The sequence below is a fragment of the Rutidosis leptorrhynchoides genome, chromosome 10 (genome assembly GCF_046630445.1).
Source record: "Rutidosis leptorrhynchoides isolate AG116_Rl617_1_P2 chromosome 10, CSIRO_AGI_Rlap_v1, whole genome shotgun sequence".
In the NCBI taxonomy this organism is placed as follows: domain Eukaryota; kingdom Viridiplantae; phylum Streptophyta; class Magnoliopsida; order Asterales; family Asteraceae; genus Rutidosis; species Rutidosis leptorrhynchoides.
Window position 1 is genome coordinate 248,927,470 of NC_092342.1, and position 19,095 is coordinate 248,946,564.

The 19,095-nt window shown below is 32.7% G+C and overlaps 1 non-coding gene across 1 annotated transcript; it reads left to right on the forward strand.

The window, feature by feature from the left end:
• Positions 1 to 269: 269 nt before the first annotated feature.
• LOC139874095 (small nucleolar RNA R71) lies at positions 270 to 376 on the forward strand. Its single transcript, XR_011767800.1, has one exon. It is a non-coding gene; the product is annotated as a small nucleolar RNA R71 (small nucleolar RNA).
• The last annotated feature ends 18,719 nt before the right edge of the window (positions 377 to 19,095 follow it).

The following is a 19,095-nucleotide window of genomic DNA, read 5'->3' on the forward strand; positions in this document are numbered from 1 at the left end:
TCATCTTTTCCATTCGTCTCTCGACAGCATCTATCTTTGCGGAAATGGAATCTAAGTCATGGCTAGAATCGGCTCTAGCTGCTTTAGATGATCTAACGATATCTTTTTCTTGGTGCCACTCATGTGAGTGGGAAGCAGTGTTATCAATAATTTTGTAAGCATCAGTTTCGGTTTTCTTCATAATAGAACCACCAGCTGCTATATCTATGTCTTTCCTTGTAGTGATGTCGCATCCTTGGTAGAATATTTGTACTATTTGACAGGTATCTAAACCATGTTGGGGACATCCTCTTAATAACTTTCCAAATCTTGTCCACGCCTCATATAGCGTTTCATTTGGTTTCTGTGTGAACGTAACAATTTCTGCTTGAAGTCTTACGGCTTTAGATGCAGGAAAGAATTGTTTAAGAAAATTTTCAACTAAAACGTCCCATGTATCAATCGCCCCTTCAGGTAACGATTCCAACCAATCTTTGGCTTCTCCCTTTAAAGACCAGGGAAATAACATGAGATATATCTGTTCATCCTCCACTTCTCGGATTTTAAATAGTGTGCAGATCCTATTAAGGTACGTAAATGTTCATTTGGATCTTCCTTCGGCGCACCACTAAATTGGCATTGATTAGTCACCATGTGTAGAATTTGTCCTTTGATTTCATAATCTGGCGCATTAATGCCTGGATGAGTAATTGCGTGACCTTGGCCAGTGCGTTTAGCTCTCATTCGGTCTTCCATACTTAAAGGTTCCAGATTCTCCATAATTGAATTTGTTGAATCGGAATCACTAGAGGATTCTGATTTAATGGTTCATTCCTCAACAATCTCTGTTTGAATGATTGGTGGTTCCGGAGGAAAGTTTAGTGGTTCAGGATCTACGAATCGTTCCTGAATATTCTCCGGATTCTCAATTGTGAGGTCGGGTTCGTAAAATGGATTATCGGAAATTTGAACTGGAGTACTTGGTCGACTGGATGACGATTCTAAAGAAAAATCAACGGCAGTAATATTTGCTAAATGTCTTGATCTAGTTACAGGTGGTGATCGTACAAAAGGTGGTGAACGTCTTGCTCGGTGCATTCACTGAATATCCTATTAGTTTTTTAAAAGGAAAGAAAAATTATAATAAGTTATCCAATCAATAGACTTTTCTGATTTTGCCCACGTTTCGAATAGCCAAAAGATGCAGCAGAGGGGCAGGATTCGTTTGGTCTCAATATAATTGAGTACTGTTTGGCTCCAATAACCCGGTCCACGTACAAATCCAACTATTACTACGAACCAGAAAATTTTGATGTCTATCAATTTAACCACTTAAAATAAATTTTCGTAATTTTAAGAAATTTAGATAAGAAGTAGAATAAAAATCTATGTCCTAAAACTAGAATAGCGAGAAATAAGAAAGAAAAAGAGTTCGTCAAAAAAGGTCGAAAAAGAAAAATGGTTGAAAAATAAAAGGTGACGGAAAAATAAAAGAAACTTATAAAACTTAAAAATACTTGACTAACCTAACCTTATTACTACAACTAACTTAAAATTATAATCGCAAATTGAGATTACTAATTGGAATGATAATTGATACATAGGTAAAAGTCGTCTAAAAATATTAAAGCTTACAGGAAAAACTAAATCCCAAATGGAAATAACTTAAAAAGAAACTAAAACTTAAAAAGGCGTCGCAAAATTCTAAAGTACCTAAATCTTAGTCTAAAGAAAAAGCACTTAAGGAATTCTACGGCAAAGCCTAAAAATCTAGAAGTAAAAATAACTATGGCAAAAACTGAGTTTAAAACTAAAAACTAGCTAAAAATACAAATATTACGCTAAAACAATTAAAAAGGGACAAAATATAAAAATATATAAAAAGTGATAAAATTACTTATTTTTATAAAAATATTATTTTTATATTTATTTTATAATAGTATTAATTTTTATATATAAATAAAACTAATTAAAATTTAATATTACAAATTAATTAAAAACTTAAGCTAAATAATATTATATATAAAACCTAATTAGGTTTAATAATAATAATAATAAATAATTAAAACCTAAATCGAATTAATTGCTGGACCAGGTTCGTGTCAGACGGCTCCGCGAGTCGCGGTATTCGAGGCTGCAAACTCCGCGAGTCGCGGGGTTCCAATTTTCAACTCAGGTACAGTTTAAAATTCGACGCGTTTTTTTTTATGTTTTAAATAAAAACAAAATACTTAAATAAAACTTATATAAAAATAAAGAAACTTTATAAAACTTAAATATTTAACAAAATCTTAAAAGTACTTATATTTTTGTTTTTCTTTTTATATTTTCGAATATTTAAAACGTATTTTTATAAAAACGAATTTTAATAAAAGTAAACTAAAAATCTTTTTTTTCTTTCTATATTAGCGTTGCGCTTCCGGCTTTTAAGCGAATTCCCGGCAGCGGCGCCAAAAATACTTGATGTTTGCAGCGGGGTATACGAAATAGCTATTAAATTTTACAAGAAAATACTATTAAATATGATACGATTTTACACAAGATATTTATTTATTTAGAGAATGGATATACTTAAACCTTGCTACAACACTTATAGGCAGTGTACCTAATCGTAGAGTAGTGTAGTTTTTTAGTAAGTCCGGTTCGTTCCACAGGGAATCTTTTTAAACAAAGCTTAACGCTATATTAGTTTACTTTTATAAAAATACAAATATATATATAAGTAATATTATTATTATTATTATAAAGGGGGGTTTTTACCGTTTAATGACCGGTTTGTCGATTTTAAAACTTTAGTCGCAGTTAAAACCAAATGTAAAATATTAAAAATAAATACAAGACTTAAATTAAAGCGTACAGTAAATAACGATAATGAAATTGCGAATAATAAAAGTGCGATAAAATAAACTTGCGATAATTAAAAAGTACGATAATTAAAAGTGCAATTAAATACAATAACAATAAAAATGCGATAATTAGAAGTGCAATTAAATATAAAATAAAGGAAATTAGATATGAAATAAAAGAATTATGCTTATTTAAACTTCCGTAATCATGATGTTTGACGTGTTGATTTTAGTTTTATGCCCATGGGTCAATTGTCCTTTGTCCTGGATTATTTAATATGTCCGTCTGGTTTTTGTCCATAACAGTCCATCAGTCATAAATATAAAGTGCGAGTGTCCTCGTCAAATTATCCTTATACCCGAAGTTAAATATTCCAACTAATTGGGGGCTTAAACTGTAACAAGATTTTAATACTTTGTTTAATAATTACACCAGGATGTCGACTGAGTGTAACCCAAGGTTTTAATATTTTGTTATCAATTATGCCAAGTGTCCTTTTACATAATTTCACCCCTGTTTTAATTACTCTAGTGGCTATTAATCCATTCCCGTGTCCGGTTAAATGAACGATTATTCGTACATATAAATACTCCGCCCATCGTGTCCGATTGAGTGTATATGGTAATTTATAGGGACGCCCAATTGTAAATCTTTATATTAACATTAACAAACTATCATTTAGTTAAACAAATATAAAGCCCATTAATAGCCCATAGTTTAATTTCCACAAGTGTCGTTCTTTTGTCCAAACCCCAATTATGGTACAAAGCCCAATTACCAATTTTAGTAATTAGCCCAACATCATGATTACTTCGGATTAAATAAGCATAATAATAACTTAGCTACGAGACATTAAATTAAAAAGGTTGAACATAACTTACAATGATTAAAAATAGCGTAGCGTTACACGGACAGAATTTTGACTTACACCCTTACAACATTCGCTAACATACCCTTATTATTAGGATTAAAATTAAAATTAAAATTAAAATTAAAATTAAAATATAAATATAAATATATACGTTTATAGATAGAGAGATGGATATATGTTATGAAAAATGATCAGAATTCGGTTGGCTTTATAGGAAATTGCAGAATTTGGGGCTCCGCGACTCGCGGCCCTTTTTGCCTTCAAACTCCGCGAGTCGCGGAGTTTGTAAATACAGCTCACACAATTTGGAGTCTTTCTTGCCGACGGTTTTTATTTATTTATATAATATATAAATAATTATAAGAATTATTTAAATATTATATTATATTTATGTGCATAGTTGACTTGTAATTTTTAGTCCGTTGCGTCGAGCGTTGAGAGTTGACTCTGGTCCCGGTTCCAGATTTTCGAACGTCCTTGCGTACAATTTAATATCTTGTACTTTGCATTTTGAATCTTGTACTCTTGTAATTTCGAGACGTTTCTTATCAATAATTGGAACCTCTTTGATTGTCTTTTGTACTTTTGAGCTTTTTGGTCGTTTGCGTCTTCAATTCGTCGAATCTGTCTTTTGTCTTCACCTTTTATTATTTAAACGAATATCACTTTTAAATAGAACAATTGCAACTAAAAGCTTGTCTTTCTTGAGGAATAATGCTATGAAATATATGTTCGTTTTTAGCATTATCAACAAATGAGCCGATCAGTAAAAGACGCAAGGATTTAAAGCCAACCAATATCGTCACAAGCAACATCTGCTAGGGGTACTTCTTTCTTCCAGCTACTAGCTCAAACTTTAAATTATGCCACATCCTAGCTTATCACTAAGTGTGAGATCCTGACCCAATTAGACACTAGAAAAATATTTCCAAAATCTTCAACTAAAACTCCTAAGTGTGGGATACACTAGGAACATTGAGGATAATGTTTGTCTAAGTGTGGGATGTTGGTATAATCTTTTTACGCTGTATTAAAATAAGTCATTACAAAGATTCCAAGTTCTTAAGCCAAATTTCAAAATTTTTAACAAGAGAAAGCCTTTCCGAAAAAGTATTTTTGAAAACCTAAAACGTTTGTAAATATAAGTAAGGCTTAAGTAGGGCAAAAATCTCGTTAGGTTGAACCAAATCTCAAATAGAGCATTGCATGACTAAGGCATTATCGACCTAAATTGATTATAGTGAGGCACCCAAATAAGACCAGCATTCATCTTTAATGCTTCACTATTTTCTGTTGAGAGTGCCGATTTCTGTGCTCGGAATCAGAACTTGCTTTAGATCTACATTTCCAAAGCAGGAAAACATGATTCGGTTATAATCAGAAGAGCTAGCCATTTGTCAAAAATAAACCTTTTGCACCTCTACTATTTCTACTTCACTTCACCACCACACTCGCATTATCTTTACTACCACCCGAAAATCCAGAAAATGAGATTCCTTCCGAAAAACCCGATGTTATAAAACTATCAAGTATCATGGCAAAGGTCTTGAAAAAGTTTACCGGCAAAAAGTTTTTCAAGATGAAATCTCCAAAATAAAACAAAAAAGAACAAAAAAAAGAGCAGAACTTATAAAAGAGAAACGCCGAAGAAGAACTTGACCGAAAATGATTATCGAAGGAAGAAAAAGTTCAAAAGTGCTTCTCAAAATTTCAGCACTCTTATCTATCCGAATAAAAGTCTGCAAAAAGACTATATTACCCTTTCTCTCAACCCTCAAAAACAAACTTCACTACCACTCCAAAATTCCTTTCTATCATTGACAAATAACCTAGAAACTAAGATTACTACCGTTCTCACTTTAGTAGCAAGGATTTGAGTGTTTATCAAGCCTATGACGATGAGTGCAGCATGACTGGCTATGAGTGAATTCATTTCTTAGACCTATAGGGGACCCTAAAACACTTATGTGATTTGAGTGACCCGTGAAAGCTAGCCGATGTCATGTAACCTCCTCGCATGCTTGCGGAGATAGTTTCAATAATAACGTAGATGACTCACCTTATCTTTCGCTCTTATAATAAATATCAAACCGCTTAGGCTATTAGAAAAGAAACTCCGAAAATATTTCTTAAGGTAAAATGAGAGTTTGCTTGAGGAAAAGCAAAGTCTAAGTGTTGGATATTTGATATCGGCTAAAAAGTCACGTTTTCACCCCGGTATTAAGGCCCAAAAAACAAGAAAGATTTGAACTTTATCGGAAAAATACTCACTTTATCAGTTAGAATTGAAGAACAAATAATTACAAAGACAATGCAAAAAGAATCAAGAGAATCGGAGCTAAAATGAAGATTCTAGAGTGAAAACGGTGAAAGACAAGAAACCAAGTTACGATCTAGGGAACCAGGAAAGCCAAACGGCCTGCCAAATGGCCTGCCTGGATCACAAACGGCTTGCCAAACAGCTCAGATAAACGGCCCCTGCTAAGGGGATGGCCTGGCAAACGGCCCCTGCAAACGGCCCGCCAAACGGCCTGCCAGCCGTTTGCAGGAAAAATTCAAGCTTATTTAAAGGGTCTTTGTCATTCACTCCAACACACACTTCAATTCACTTCTTTCTCTCTCTTGTACAATATTAGTCATACTCTCAAGGTCTTCGACTCCGTGCTGGAAACCTAGTACCCGGAGAAGAATGCCGAAGATTGTATTAGGAGCGGTCTGGAGTTTGAAGTTGTCACTTTTGTATTCGGAACTCGTTTAATCTACTGGTACTTCTATCCCTTATCTTTATATAATGTCTTCTATCATTATGTTCTGTGATATTGTTTCCATGATTAGCGAGTAGTTATCTTTAGTGTATGCTATGATGTAAGCAGTTATAATGCTGAAATAATGTTATGGTTTGTGTATGTTATTGAAATGCTTTCCGATTATGCTTTGAACTCAATCGCTTTTCCAACTAATAGAACGTAGTTATTGGCTCTGTTATTGGGAAGTCGCGAACCCCGATTCAGAGTACACTATCTGTGTCAACCCTTGGTAAGAGAAGTCTATCGGATACAACGTAAGATCGATTGAGGCACACCGGTTGTAGTAAGTCTATCAAGCTTTGGATTTCGACTGAGGACTCTTTCGTAGTGAAACATCTGACTAGACCCTTAGTACATTGTCGGTCCCAGACCAATCTAGTGTAGTCACTAAGCATATAAACTTCGTACATGCATGCTGAAGCACAACGGTTGTTGTAAGTTGTACCTCTGCTAAGTAAGGCCATAGAACACGGCCAATGTTGATTAGTACACTGTACCATAACGCGGTCTCAAGCATTGCACCCCGCTTAAGGGATTCTTAGTTAATTAAGGAACTGTTTGTTTAAACACATAAAGGATTGGACCGTTAGGATAACCTAACGTGTTCATGGAAGTCAACCTGACTTGGCCATGGTGTTCTCTATGGTTGAACTCTTTTTAAGGGCCTAACTATCTTTTAAAACCAATCATCAACAAAAGCATTGAAACACGTCACGTCTCTCGGATATGGTAAACCTTGTATTCTATTATGCTTAAGAAAGTTTAGACCTTTGTGGAATGTTAATACGTCACCCAATCGAGTCACTTAATTGGATGAGCCATCTCAACGTGTATGCCTGTATTCAGACTGCACGGGCGTTGGGGGTAAGGGACGTTGCTGTCTATTCAGAATCTTCAAGCCTATCGTATTACCCAGTGACATGTCTTACGACAGGGGCGTTTAGGACCAGTATAATGAATACAAGGCCTCTACCTATTCATGAGCCAGCATTCCATAATCTCGGTAGAATAACTGATGAAATCATAGTATGCAATTGTTTTAACTTTATCTGAATTACGAATTTTATTGCATTTACTTTATCTGTCTTATAAACTAGAAAATCCCAAAAATTAGGCAACCACTACTCCTTCATAACTATCTTAAGCTTTAATATAGGTTCGATTCTACTGATATCTTAAAAATACGACTCTAGGTCATACTTCCCTTACTCATAATGAGGAGTAGTACGATTTAGGCCTCGCTAAATATAAATTTAAACAGTACCCCCTCTTGGTGGTTGATTCTGACGTATTGCGACCTAACGACACCGCACAAATAAAACCGTCCATTTTGGCCATATCAAGAGGGATATTCTCTCTCTATCCGAGTGTCATAGATCAAAGTGTTTTTCATTAGTGTCTTTCTCTTTGGTATAATTCGTATGTATGCTTATCTTTTCATAACTTAAAAGTCAAAATAATGTTACAGATTGATCTACAAGGTTTAATATTTTAACATGTTGACTATCATTCATAAAAATGATCATATATAAAATACTAAAGGGGGCGAGTGCGGTTAATTCGGTGTGGGTACCTATTATTTATATAACCAACCCACAAAGTGCGGTTAATTCAAAAGTTCTAATGAAACCCGCGGTTATCCATTTGGTTCGGTTAATTTGGTGCGGTTTATTGGTTAATATGGTTACGGTTCGGTCAATGCGATTTTTTGCTCACCCCTAGGTGTCAGAGCTTAAGTTATGTGATTTGACGGATTAATTGGTGTTTAGAAAGTCTAGTCGGACTCGGTTGTTGGATTCATTGAACAGTCAACTACCAAAAGGATCATGCCTCTTTTCCTAGCCAATTATTTTGTTATCAAAGCGTCAGGTTTGACAGAGGTCTCGGTTATAGAAGTTGTAATGACTCAAAGAAGAGTCAACATCAAAATTTTATTGATCTTATGTGATATCTCGATTCTAGTATACGATATTATTTTCTTAGGTACAAATACGATGCCGAAGTTTAGTCCAATGAGGTTTGATGCAGAGAAATTTGATGGAAGAATCAATTTTGAATTGTGACAAGTTCAAGTCAATGATCGTTGATTCAGTACGGGTTACATAAGGATTTGAAGGGTAACCCACCCCCATTTCTGGCTGTGATTCTAGCGGAACTAGTAAGTTCGATGAAGAATAATGAGATGTTATGGATCGTAGAGCAGCAAGTGTGATTCATTTGTGTCTTTTAAAGAACATTCTTGCAAATGTGCATGGGTTATCAACGACTAAGGAGCTTTGGAAGTAGTTGGAGCAGTTGTACCAGTGCAAGGACATCTCAAATCATTTATATCTGAAGGAGCAATTCCATACTATGCATAGATGGAGGTAAAAAAATTTCCGATCATCTAAGTTGAAGCATTCTAATAATATTGTTTTCGGAATCGGAGGCTATTGGAGTTTAAGTTGATAATGAAGATAAAGTTGATGACTTAAATTATCTTTGTCATCGTCCTATGAACACATGAAAACTATCCTGATATATGAGAAAGAAACTTTAAAGTTTGAAGATGTTCCTAGCAAGCTCTTATATGAGGAGAAAAGGTTAGAAGGTAATGGTGTCTCTTCATCAGAAGGTACAGTACTTGTGTGTACAAATAGGAGGAAGAAATACTCCGGGAGGAATATGGTATGCTCAAGGTGCGAGAAGACTGGACATGTAAGGATTAATTGTTCGGGTGGAGCTAATTCGGTAGACAACTCCAAAAGCGCTAACGATGTCGTCGTTGTTACGGAGAATGATGAATTCCTCTAAAGTCATGTTGTAACACTTGTGTTTGTGTCCTATACGTAATAAGTTTCCTATGTTTGTTTGGTTAGTATGACTCGATTATATTATCTTAATTTTAATAATTAATTTGTCATGAGGTAAAAAGTGAATTAATAATTATGTGATAATTATTTTTTAAATATATGGATGAATTTATTTTGTGACAGTGGTCACGGAAATTACTTCGTTGACAAAATTGGACCTTGTTTGGCCTGCTTAATGGAAGTATTGTACTTTAGATAATGGATAAAATGCTTGTGCTTATGCTTAATGGAAGTATTGTGTTTTAGATAACGGGTAAATTCCTTCATATTTTTTACCAGCAAAAAGTGAATTTTCTAAAAGGCATCAGAGAGTAAAACAAACAGTTACAACGGCTTCTATTTAGCCAAAAAACCCCCACCAATTACAATGGCTTTAATAGCTAAGAGTCCCAACGAATATTAAATTCCCTGTTACAAATCCAGTTCTACGAAAAACTTCGAACGGAGTCAAATAGATAGTCCTTCATCAAATGAAAGCTGAACAAGATGTTGTTGCGATATCTTAACCAATCTATTACGCGTAATTCATTCTTGAGAATCCACAATAAAAACCATGTAAATATGCCCGATTTTTATTGATTTGTGTAATGTTTTATGGGTTTTATTGAAATATGAATGATTTTATTGATGCTTTATGAAAGATGTATGTTTGTTGAAATTGGTGTTTGCAATAGCTTAGATATGTTGTATGTAAATTGTTTGCATGATTCGTATGCTCAAAACAAGTCAAAAATGAGGTTTTGGTGTTAAAAAGCTCGAACGTAAAATGTTGTTGCAATTCATAGTCACAGGTGCGCCAGTTGTGCCTCACGCATGCAAGTTGAGTCAAGGGTATGAACGAGAATTCACACGCGTGTATGTTAATTCTCACACGCGACTAAAATAAATTGATGGTTCTCAAGCATTTGTTGTATCCTCCATGCGCATGACATAGTCACACGCACACATGTCATGTCTCACGTTCGCATGTGGACTCTTGCACGTTAGGGGGCTGATTGGTTTCATCCTTGCACTTATCATGGTCACACACACGCATGACTGTACTCGTGCACGTGTGAGTAGTGGTAGTAAATAAGTCAGGAGCAACCTTGACCCATGTGATGAATATGATTATGTGAAACTATTACACTGTTAGATTGATGATATTATGGATTGAAATGGCGTTTTAACTAGTAATGTGATATTCTCATGTGACAAAGGATTTGAGAAGAGTTAGTAATATTAGATCATTTATTTCTTATTGATAACCAGGTGAGTGGAATTATCTTTATGGATATTATTAAATAAACAAGTTTAGTTAATGCCCGATGGTATGATTTACATAGATATACTGATGGCATGATTGATTATGTACATTGTTTGTTGTACCGTCCATGCGGGGTGGTGACAAAAGTGGTTAATCTTGATGGGCAGGTTGAGATTGTATGCTAACGTATTGGACATTATAATTGCATTGACATATGTGTTGCATCAGGAAGATTATACCGTGTGATGATAGAAAGGGCTATCGATAAGTTTGGTCTTATCCATTATAGTTATAGACCTGGCAGGGTCGTTGTTCCTCTGTTGATGATGAGATTAATTCTGGACCGACGCTGGACTTGTGATATTTAGTATTATCTGTTGGGTTTCTCATTCATTAAGCTTCGTGCTAATCCCTCACATTTTCTCCCCTGTAGATTTTTGATTGCAAGACTTGATTAGGAGAAGTGTTATGATGGGATGATTATGTTTGACACATCTCACTCTGTATTTTGTTAATGAGCCATGATGTACTATATTAAGTAATTCTGTAAATGTTTTATAACTATAATTTGAATGTATAAATAAGCTGTGTTTAAGATTAGTTAAAAAAAAATAAAAAGACTTCCGTTGTGACTTTACAAAAAGATGCATAAAAACTTATGCAGTGTTACACATGTCATTCTCATGGTGTGTCTGTGTTATAATGGAAAGGGAAGGCGATTCCACAATTGCACACATGCATTGGTTTGGCGTTGATCCAAGTTGTGTGGTGAAACTGATGTTGATATCTGATGGAACTTCTGAAAAATTCAAACCAGGGAAGTTGCACAATAAGGTTTCAACTGGTTGTTCAACATGTGACGAGGTGAAATTCTTAGAAAGAGTTATTCTTAACCTTGATACTCTTTATGGTGGAGTATGATAATTCATTAAGAATTATGATTCAATGATTGTTGGTTTAGATAATGTCTGATATGGACACATTATTATCCCATGAAGTTAGAGATAATGTTGGCACCAATGAGGATCTTGAAGTTGTCGTTAAAGAAGTCTCAAGACGAAGATATGGAGATTTAGGGCATTTGATTTAAGGGAGGATTTGTTAGATATTAATTCTTATCTCCTAAAGTGTGGAAGGTTGTGAATTGTGAATTTGGAGACTAAGGTGAATTTGGATAGCAAGGTGAATCTTGAGGACAAGAAGATCTTGGTGGCCAAGTTATTTTTGGAGGTCAAGTTGTGCTTGGAGTGTAGTGACCCGTCCTAATCCATCTGGACGAAGTCTTCAACAGCTGGTCCCATTGCGAGGTTCTGACCTCTATATGCTCTGAATGACTCCATGTAATATAAGCAAATCCACAGCGGAAGGTTTCTTTCATACCTGAGAATAAACATGCTTTTAAAGTGTCAACCAAAAGGTTGGTGAGTTCATAAGTTTATCATAAAACAAAAAAATTCTGTAATTTTGATAGTCCACAAGATTTAAATGATGCATGGTACAAATGGACCCGAATCCTATACCCACATGTAATGTACATGCGATATCGTTTAAATACAGTACACCTTTCTCATGTACGAAACCATTTTTCATAAATCTTAGTAACCGTACACATATCTCGTGCACAAAAATAACATACACATAACCTGTGTATAAAATCATTCTCTTGATACATAACATTCACTTTTCATTGCTTTCATAACTTGGCTTGAAAACCGACCTTAACATATAATGCGCATAATAATATCCCCAAAACAGAACATCTCGTCTGTATAATAATCATATAAACTTCGAAGTACTAAACACCACGCCCACTAGCCCTTCCGTATAGTGAACATTCTGGGTGGGGTGTTAAACCCGGTAACTACCTTTAGGATTCGCGTCAATTAGGCGTGCACTAATTCTCAAAATTAGTGATGTTCCCTAATTCTTAGGTTACCAAGCAAAAATAATCAGTGGAGAAATATTCATATCAATTGTGGCAATTATCACGTCCACATAATTCAATGGTGGCAATTATCACGTCCACATAATTCATTCAAGGAATGTTTTGCTTGTGTCTATCTCGTCAAACATTTATAAAAGTATTTCATGTATTCGCAGTTCAAAATGTATTTCAAAAGCATTTAATAAAGCAGTTGTAAAAGTAGCTCATGTATTCTCAGTCCCAAAAATGTAAAGAGTAAAGGGAATCAAATGAACTCACCATACTGTATTTTGTAGTAAAAATACATATGACGGCATTGTACAAGTGTAGGGTTGGTCTCGGATTCACGAACCTATATCATTTCGTAATCGAAAAAGTTTATGTATTATTAGTAATTGTTATTTTAGTAACTTGTATGTTTTATTAATAACTAAATTAGCTATATTTATTTGATATACTTTAGATAAATAATTAATATTTATTATGAAAATATTAATGTTGTTATGTGATACGTATTAAATATATTCTTATATAGCTATTTATTTGGTAAAATAATATTAATAATAATAAATAAAAATTTGTATCTTTTTATGATAATAATAATAATACTAAAAACAAGTAGCTTTAGTAATGATATTGATATTAATAGTTTTGATAATAATACTAAAAATAAGAGTAATGTCAGTAATAGTAATCTTAACGTTAATATTAGTGATGATAATAACTACAATAATAATGCTCATATTAGTAATAATAAGTGTTGTAAGATAACAACAACAACAACAACAACAACATAATAATAATAATAATAATAATAATAATAATAATAATAATAATAATAATAATAATAATAATAATAATAATAATAATAATAATAATAATAATAATAATAATAATAATAATAATAATAATAATAATAATAATAATAATAATAATAATAATAATAATAATATTAAGAAGAAAACTACCTCAAAGAATAGTCTAAAAAAATAACGCCATGTCAAGGCTCGAACCCGCGACCTCTCGAAACCCAACAACACTCACAACCATTCCACTACTAGTTATTACTTTGGGTTATGTCCTTCACTTAATTCTTTTGAACCGAAGCTCGGCCCAACAACACAAAAGGTATTCAGCCCAAACGCAAACATATTAATTCGGCCTAACTAAAAATTGAGATTCCGGCCCAACAGTTTAATATTTGCGGTGGCCAAACCAATAATCAGTAACATTAGATTTTTTATTATTATTATATTTTTTTTTCATTGGAAAAACAAGTGGGTTAAGTTGTTTGAAATTTTGCAGCTGTCCAGCTCGTCACCCCTTATCAGAACATCCTTGGATTCGTTTTTTTTAAACAAACTGATTAGATTGTATACTATCTCAATCCACATGTGTTTGTCCCATACTTCAATCATGATAAAGTAAATGAGAAAGAAAAAAAAAATAATACGTCCCTTGCTTCTAGCATCAAGTTGTGTGAGACACAAGTGGCAAGAATTATTATATAAACACTTTTCTTAAATGCATACATCAATAATTAACCCTCATCTCCTCTTTCCAGTCTTATTATCGTCTTCACACAATAATATCTCTAAAACGAACGGTAGCAAGCTTTGTTGAAGAGTGAAAACAGAAACGTAATAGATTAGCAGCAATATCGAACAAACTTAGTGTTCGGGTTTTGAGCTCGTGACTAAAACAAAAATAGAAACACTAAGCTGTAGCGTGAGGTGCTGTTCGTTGTGTTCTTGACGGTTTCGTTGATGGTTGTAGGCTGCACAACCACAGCTTTGTGACAGAATTGGAAACGAAGCGAAAGAAGGAAAGAAAATCTTAAAGATGATGATTATGGTTCTCGTTGATGGTGGTTCTCGGTGAGCTTGTTTTAGACAGGAATAAGAAACAGAAGTATAGCAGCTCGAACAAGATGGGTGTTCGGTTCTTGTTTCTGCTTGAACATAAACCGAACAGTAGTGGCACTCAAGTGAGTTGTTCTTGGGTGATATACAAGTAGTAGAAGGTAGCCGATAGTGTTTCTTGCGGTGGTCTCGTATAGAGGTTGAAGGGTGGTGATGAAGATTGATTCAAGTGTCAATTGTGGTGTGTTTATTGAAGAAGACATATGAAGGAAATGTTTTGGGTTTTTCTTTTCATTCATTTGCATTACAGAATAATATCAAATTTAAATGGTATTCGAATAATTGTAGTCAGTAGAGATGATTTGATCAGCTTTTGTTTGTATTGAGAATTCAATTCCAATCGGGTACAGACTAAACAGACAGGAAGGTTGGGTAGATAGAATCTGATGTTGATATTTAACAGAATGGAATACTTTATCAGTTTAATATTCGACTAAGTTTGTATTTAACTGATTTGTTTCTGATCTCCTACTGATTCTACGCATTTATATATATCATCTATGTAAAATTAATAATTATAAGTAAAACTAAATAATAATAATATAGTTACTAATATTATAAGCACAAAATACTATCATTGATAATATAAATAATAATAAGATTAAGAATCAAAATAATATTTATAATAAAAATGATATTAATTTTTAATGTTATTTAATAATAATAATAATAATATAAATAATAAGAATAATGATAATTATTAATAATAAGGTTAATAAAAATATTACTAATATCATTAGTAACTATTGTTGATAGTAAAAATTAATAACAATAATAATAATAATGACATTAATCATAATAATAATAACATTTTTAATGATAATAATATTAATACTAATTATACTGATATTAATATTCTTCATGATAGTAATAGTATAAGTAATAATACTAATAACAAAAATTTGTATGTTTCAATTTCTATATATGCCATTTAATAGACATTTTTATATACTATAATATACACACAATCTTAATTTTGTATAGAATCATATATATATATATATATATATATATATATATATATATATATATATATATATATATATATATATATATATATATATATACACCTATGTATAAATATTTATTTTAAAAACAACTTAATTATTTGGTATACTATTTTTACATAATTAACTATAATTATTAATTTATATTTTAAAATTTCAATATGTTACATCTACTTACATTTATATACATATACATATTTATTTACAACAATGGTTCGTGAATAGTCGGGAATAGTCAAAGGTTCACTGAATCCATATAATTAGTTCAAAGGTCAAATGTATACATGAACACAGTTCCAAGTTTTTGAGACTCAACCCAACAGACTTTTCTTATTGTGTCAAAATTATATAAAGATTAAGTTTAAATTTGGTCGGAAATTCTTGGGTCATCACAGTACCTACCCGTTAAAGAAATTTCGTCCTGAAATATGAGTGAGGTGGTCATGGCTAACAATAAAAATGTTTTCATGACGAATATGAGTTGATAAAATAGAGTTTTATTACTGTTGAGTAATATGGATAGAACAATTCGATTATTCGAAGCGTATGAGTGGAGTTATCACAAAAGAGTGAATTGAAGAAATAAAATTTCGTATTAACTTTTGACGTTATCTTGGTTGAATTTAGAAAATAAGGTGCGTCTTAACTTTTGACGTGAAGGGTTGAATTCCGGAATTCAAGGGATTTTAAGAAAATCTTCAAAATCTAAAAGATATGATTCTTCGGTAATTGAGGAAATTAGGATCTCTTTAATTAAATGCGGTGATCTGCCTTGATTGCTCGGTTCGATATTTCCACTATAAATGAACTTCTTCCATTCCATTACATTCACCATTCCAATACTTTCTTTCTCAATTCATACTTTCAAAAGATTTTTGAAATGCTTCATCCAGTTCTAATCCTTGATATTTTCTTGATTATCGTATCAATCATCCTTCTTTTTCTTTACCACCGGAGGAATCTGTTCACTTCTACTATTACCTTGGGGTTATAGTGTTTTTAATTCTCCTGTGTCTTTATATGGCTATACGCATTGATATATACGGTTTGTAATTTCTGTGTTATTGTTGAGCTTTATACTTTCCTTTATATTTCGGAGTTCTATGCTTTTGTTTTCTCTTCCCGATTCTATTCAAGTGAATAATGGTCCAGAGTTCGTAGATATAGAGTTTCTAATGATCATAATGTTCTAAGCAGGAAGGAACGTAATAGCACGATTTGATTTGTCAAATTACCAGAATCACTGAGAATAGAACTATCAAGAATATATTTTCTTGATATGTTTAGAAATTAAACAGAATGAAAGAGTTATGTAACATGACACATGATGATGGTATGATTTACTGTGAACCATCATCACGTTTCATTAGAAACTCAGCATGACTTACTGTAATATAATCACGTTGGCCAAACGTCATTATATTATACTAACTCATGCTTCAATTTCCAACACTTCTCCAGAAATCATTCATAATTCAAACTCAAATTTTATAGAAGTTTAGAAACTAATACAGTTTCTTTTATGATGTAACACAGATAGCACGAAGAGATAAATAATTTCGGACAAGAATATTTATGAAAATATCCTCAGAAATATCGAAGATATTTATGATGATATTTTCAGAATTTTTATGATCGAAGGTTGATGAAGAAATTTTTTTCACAAGATTTAACATGACTTCGGAACAAGATATTCTCTAAAGATTTTGGCGGATCCAGAATTACCTGGATGCTTTGAATATAGGGTTTGGTCCTTGTCTTTGTCCTTGGTCTCCTTCATGGTTAGCTCAATTCGTTTTTCAATACCAAATTTTCCATCGAGCGTTCCTAACACTCCTTTCTTTATCATCAAACTTTTGGCCGTTTAGACCATCTACCATTTTTCTGTTTCCTCTGCATTTAAATGCTACGATATCTGAATCATCGGTTATCAATCCGAGGTGGTTTCAGGAGAATTGTGTTTTTAGATGATTAAACGCTGATGGTAATATGGTGGAATATGAAAGGTTCCCCGGTAACAATAAAAGAGCACACATATATATCAAGGTTATAATAAGGTTGTTTAAACGAAAAGTCGAAGTTGACTTGTTGGAGCTGTGACAAAATTGGCTAATTTGGAAAGGAATCACCAAGTTATTTTGGGTAATAATAACACTAAAGGAATTAGCACAGATACGTGTTAAACATTTATTCAGATTCCGAGAGTTTTTCAGGTGCATAACTATATGTATAAATCTTTCCTTCCGTAGATAAAGTGCGGTTGGTTCAATGTTTCGATTGAGTCGTTTTCAAGAATCGTGAAAGGTTTGAACGCAGATTGTAATCGTCAAGATACAATGAGGTTTAAGATGAAATCAAGTGGCAAACTTGAAGAAATGTTTAGTTTTATATGTTATAATCAATATTTTAATTTATTTTAATTGTCCAATATTATTAGTCAACAGTCGATAGTCCACAGTTAACAGTCCAATAATTCGTATATAGTTTAATATATAATATTCGAATTAATTAATATGTATCGTGACCCGTGTACATGTCTCAGACTCGATCACAACTCAAACTATATATATTATTGTAGAATCAACCTCAACCCTGTATAGCTAACTCTAGCATTACTGCATATAGAGTGTCTATGGTTATTCTAATTAATATATATAGATGCGTCGATATGATATGTCAAAACCTTGTATACATGTCCCGATATTTAAAGTGCGTAAAATAAATAACAGAAATTAGATGACGATAAATAAAATTGCGAGAATTAAAATTGCGATAAATAAAATGCAATAATTAAATTGCGATAAATAAATTGCGATAAATAAAAGGTAATACAGAATTAACAGTTAGCTAGGAACAGTTAGCGTGGATTCTTAACAAAATTTCTCATAGTTAATTTGTTTGTTTCTAACAAATTTTTATTTTGTCCAATGTTTTCTTCATTATGCCACTTGTTGGATTCTGATAGATTAAAATCCAAATATAAAATTGAATGAAAATAGTTATTTTGCGGTAAACGGATACGTATATCGGTGGTTGTAAATAGGATAGTAAATGACTGTTGAATCAGATTTGAAAGAACGTACAGTGTAACTTATTAATGTGAAATCTAAATATTCCTAGGGTATTACCTACCCGTTAAAATATTTTCACCATTAACAGTTTGTACAAGAGAATTTTTAATTACAACCTTTATGAAAACATATATACATATATATTTTCTTCAGATGTAATCATGGATTTAATGAGTTAATATGATATTAAACTCATCTGATTTACGGCTAGAACTAGAGTACATAATCTCTAAAACATTTAGAGATTACATATTCATCATGTCTTACGAAGATAAATGTTGTAGAATGTCATATAGATCGATGATTATGCTCGAGGTACATAATGAGATGTTGAGACATGGATTGTTGATGGTACTGGTGCTGTTACTGATGGTACCATTGGTGCCGGTGATGTTGTGAAGCTGGTAAATTTTGCACCATATTCTCCAAATTGATTACTCGAGCACGAAGCTCGTTGACTTCTTCCATTACTCTGAGATGATTGTCGGTCGGAACAAGCGGATGAATAAGATCTAAAATTTTAAATAGAATATAATCTTGGCGAGATATTCAGGAAATGAGAGAGAAAA